Genomic DNA, 5,351 nt, shown 5'->3' with positions numbered 1-5,351 from the left:
TGTTATTTCTGTCTTTACTAAATACACGTTAGTGCTGAAACAAGCTTGACATCTACACTGAGTGTAAAGATCTTCCAGATATTGAGTTGCATCCCGTTTTGCCCCCAGAACCACCTCAATTCGCCAGGAGGATGGACTCTACAATGTGCCTAAAGCGTTCCACAGGGATTGGGGGGGGGGGGGGGGGGCATGTTGACTCCAATGCTCTCTACAGTTGTGTCAAGTTGGCTGGATGTCCTTTGGGTGGTGGACCATACTTGATACACACGGGAAACTGTTGAGAGTGAGAAAAAAAACAGCGGTGTTACAGTTCCTAACACACTCAAACCAGTTCGCCTGGCACCTACTACCGTACCCCGTTCAAAGGCACTTAAATCTTTTGTCTTGCCCATTCACCATCTGAATGGCACACATACACATTCCATGTCTCAGTTGTCTCTAGGCTTCAAAATCCTTCTTTAACCCGTCTCCTCCCCTTCATCGACACTGATTGAAGTGAATTGAAGTGGGATCAATAAAGGATCATAGGATTCACCTGGTCAGTCTATGTCATGGAAAGAGCAGGTGTTCCTAAAGTTTTGTACACTCAGTGTATATTGGAGAAGACTAAAAGTATCAATAATCAATGCATTTTACAGAGAGGATTGCGAGCCTTTTTACCGCCTTGACCAGTCATATAATGGAGTTATAATGAGGGTATGGATATTTTTAAAATATTATTTTCAATATCTTGGGTGGTCTGTGTATCACAAGGCCCTAATAAGCAGCTTTTAGCCTCCATTGCACAAATGTCAGTCCAGCCACTTGTACGAGCTTGTTAGCATCAAGTCATGAATGCCTTAATAAGAGAGTTCTGCTCATGGAAGCATTGTTGAGCCCAAAGTGCCATACACTGTACCCACACACACCAAACACAAAGACTTTATCTACACCAGTCAAACTACAACAGTAATCTGCTGATCCAAGGGAAAGCCCTTTAAATTCCATTTCGGCTGCATCTAAAGCCTGGATTTGGACTGTATCAGACCCTTCTACCAGTATTTATACTGCCTGTGTTAATTGTGTTAGACTAACCACTAACCTGTCATTTCTTATACAGGTGAATCAGACATGACTTTTAGTGTGTTTGGGACAGGAATGAAGACAGGATCGGTATACAAATGACTTACCGTATTTAAAATGATGTCATGAGAGGGAGGGGCAATTCCCAAAACTCATACATCTTTTATCTGCCATACCATAGGGTTCCAAGAAATGGGGCCAGAGAAAGGCACCCCATTTCAACAATACATGTCCTCCTTATTGCTTGAGAGTTGAATGCCATGCCAGGCACATACTTGAGAGTTGAATGCCATGCCAGGCACATACTTGAGAGTTTTGATTGTCTTATGTTTTTCTAAAATGTGTTTAAGGACAGCTTTGTGAGCATGCCGCGACTCATTCTCTGTCCTGGCATCTAACACACGCACACGCACACGCACACGCACACACACACACACACACACACACACACACACACACACACACACACACACACACACACACACACACACACACACACACACACACACACACACACACACACACACACACACACACACACACACACACACCCCGAAAGAGCCTGCCTGCCAAAGCGGTTGCAAAACCACGTCTTCGACTGAGACTCCCTGACAGGAATTTCCCATCGCCCCATTATCAGCATCAGACGAGCTGAGTGATCGCAATTACATCTGCCCAAATGCTAAGAGCAACCGTTTTTCCTCCTTTTCCACCTCCTATCCTATCCCAGAGAGGAGAGGTTGAGTTTATGAATGGGCCCATTGTGAAATTGTGAGGTTTCTGTCTTTCTGTCTGGCTGTCTGACTGGTTCAGGGTTATGTAAACAAGCCTGTATAGCTTTAATGAGGCTTTAGTTAGCTAGCAGGATTCCTCCCTGTTTAGAAGCGTACTGGGGTCTGTGGGGTGATGGTGTGACGGCTTTAGCAGAGTGCCTCCCATGGTGGGCAGTGATTCACACCAGAAATCTATGGCAGCTCGTGACAATGGTTACCTACTCGTGTGCCAAGTACCAATGCAACATTATCAGTGTTGTGCATCATTGTCTCTGCAAGGAATAAATCAAGACAGGTTTTGTAGAAGCGAAGCACTAATGTGTTGTGTCCCTGTCATGAAATGGTTCATTTGCATTGAACTGCAAAGTCGTGAGTGGTTTATTTCGGCTTCTTGGCACAGAGGAAAATGACAATGCACATTTCAGTTACTTATTCAGGTCTTATCTGGTGAAGTAGCTTGCCTTTCTAAAACACAGGTTGATATTTATTGGGATGTACCCTGTCCTGGAGGCAGAGTTATTTAACCAGGCAAGTCAGTTAAGAAGAAATTCTTATTTTACTGATGGTCTACCCCGGCCTAACCCCGGACGATGCTGGACCAATTGTGCCACGCCCTATGGGACTCCCAATCACAGCTGGTTGTGATACAGCCTGGAATCGAACCAAGGCCTGTAGTGATGCCTCTAGCATTGAGATGCATTAACTTACACCGCTGTGCCACTCGGGAAACCCGTTCACTCGGGAACCCCCCTATATATCGTCAAAATTCTTGACAACAAACAGTTGCTCTTGGTCTTATTTTAAGGTGAGGGTTAGGATTAGGCATAATGTTAGCAGTGTGGTTAACGTTAGGGTTTAGGTTAGGGTTAGGTTTATAATACAATTGTATGACTTTTTGACTGTGCAAGCTAGGGACTACTCTGCAGAGCTGCCTCTAGTACATGAATCATCCCAATAAAAGCCAACCTGCTTTTTAGACAGGGTGCTTCCTCTGTTCTCCCTTCATTGTAACAAGCAATGCAGTAAAAAAAAATTCTCACAATCATACAATACAGATGGGAATTTTTCAAAAACTAGATTGCAGCTGAACAATGCAGAGGGGACGTTGTTTGGATGAGAGGTGGCTTTCTGTCTCGCTCTCCTATTTGTCAGCACTTCCAAACAAGGCTACCTGCAGAGAGCAGAGCAGACAGAGTGTGTGTCCTAAATGTCACCCACTTCTCTCCATAGTGCACTACTTTTGACCATGGGCCATGGTCAAAAGTAGTGCACTATAAAGGGCATAGGGTTCCATTTGAGACGCACGCCAAGCTCCTGTATATTATGTTTTGTGCATGCTTTGAATTTTTTCACAGCAACCCAAGTTTCTCCAAACAGTTACTCAGTCCAAGACCCACTGATACCTAGGCAGGGTACTCTAAACTACAGGAGGCTGCTGAGGGGAGGACGGCTCATAATAATGTCTGGAACGGTGCAAATGGGATGGCATCAAACACAAGGAAACCATGTGTTTGATGTATTTGATGGAAAACAGAAAGCAAAACGCTGCACACTGCTGCTCATGCTCCGAGCTGATATTATTTGTAACAACGTTTCGACCCTTGGATCTTCATCAGGCATCCATATCCCAGATGGGGGTGGAAGGTCCTATACAGTGCCTTGTAAAAGTATTCATCTCCCTTGGCGTTTTTTCCTATTTTATTGCATTACAACCTGCAATTTAAATTTATTTTTATTTGGATGGACATACACAAAATAGTGAAATGGAAAAAATAACTTGTTTAAAAAAAATCAAAAAATTTCTAAATGTGTATTCACTCCCTTTGCTATGAAGCCCCTAAATAAGATCTGGTGCAACCAATTACCTCCAGAAGTCATATAATTAGTTAAATAAAGTCCACCTGTGCGCAATCTAAGTGTCACATGATCTGTCGCATGATCTCAGTATATATTCACCTGTTCTGAAAGGCCCCAGAGTCTGCAACACCACTAAGCAAGAGACACCACCAAGCAAGCGGCACCATGAAGACCAAGGAGTTCTCCAAACAGGTCAGGGACGAAGTTGTGGAGAAGTACAGATCAGGGTTGGGTTCTAAAAAAATATCTGAAACTTTGAACATCCCAAGGAGCACCATTAAATCCATTATTAAAAAATGGAAAGAATTTCACCACAACAAACCTGCCAAGAGAGGGCCGCTCACCAAAACTCACGGACCAGGCAAGGAGGGTATTAATCAGAGAGGCAACAAAGAGACCAAAGATAACCCTGAAAGAGCTGCAAAGCTCCACAGCGGAGATTGGAGTATCTGTCCATAAGACCACTTTAAGCCATACACTCCACAAAGCTGGGCTTTACGTAAGAGTGCCCAGAAAAAAAGCTTTTGCTTAAAGAAAAAAATAAGCAAACACGTTTGGTGTTCGCCAAAAGGCATGTGGGAGACTCCCCAAACATATGAAAGAAGGTACTCTGGTCAGATGAGACTAAAATTGAGCTTTTTGGCCATCAAGGAAAGCTCTATGTCTGGTGCAAACCCAACACCCCCCATCACCCTGAGAACATCATCCCCACAGTGAAGCATGGTGGTGGCAGCATCATGTTGTGGGGATGTTTTTCATCGGCAGGGACTGGGAAACAGGTCAGAATTGAAGGAATGACGAATGGACTAAATACAGGGAAATTCTTGAGGGAAACCTGTTTCAGTCTTCCAGAGATTTGAGACTGGGATGGAGGTTCCCCTTCCAGCAGGCCAATTACCCTAAGCATACTGTTAAAGCAACACTCAAGTGATTTAAGGGGAAACATTTAAATGTCTTGGAATGGCCTAGTCAAAGCCCAGACCTCAAACCAACTGAGAATCTGTGGTATGACTTAAAGAATGCTGTACACCAACTGAACCCATCCAACTTGAAGGAGCTGGAGTAGATTTGCTTTGAAGAATGGGCAAAAATCCCAGTGGCTAGATGTGCCAAGCTTATAGAGGCATGTCCAAGAGACTTGGAGGTGGGGGATAGTTATGCACGCTCATGTTTTCTGTTCTTTTGTCTTATTTCCTGTTTGTTTCACAATAAAAAATATCTTGCATCTCCAAAGTGGTAGGCATGTTGTGTAAATCAAATGATACACACCCCCCTAATCTATTTTAATTCCAGGTTGTAAGGCAACAAAATTGGAAAAATGCCAAGGGGGTGAATACTTTTGCAAGCCACTGTATATAGGGGCAGTACTCAGTGACATCACTTCCTGAAACAGGAGGTACAAATAATATTAACAATATTATTTGACATTCAGTGTATCAATATATATGATCATACACAAGGAATGTGATCAGTATTTACAGTAATATACAGTACCAATCAAACGTTTGGACACACCTACTAATTCAAGGGTTTTTCTTTATTTTTACTATTTTCTACATTATAGAATAATAACGAAGACATCAAAACTATGAAATAACACATATGGAATCATGTAGTAACCAAAAACTGTCAAACAAATCAAAATACATTTTATTTGAG

Source organism: Oncorhynchus kisutch, linkage group LG24, assembly GCF_002021735.2.
Source record: "Oncorhynchus kisutch isolate 150728-3 linkage group LG24, Okis_V2, whole genome shotgun sequence".
In the NCBI taxonomy this organism is placed as follows: Eukaryota; Metazoa; Chordata; class Actinopteri; order Salmoniformes; family Salmonidae; genus Oncorhynchus; species Oncorhynchus kisutch.
This window is presented reverse-complemented; position numbering follows the sequence as displayed.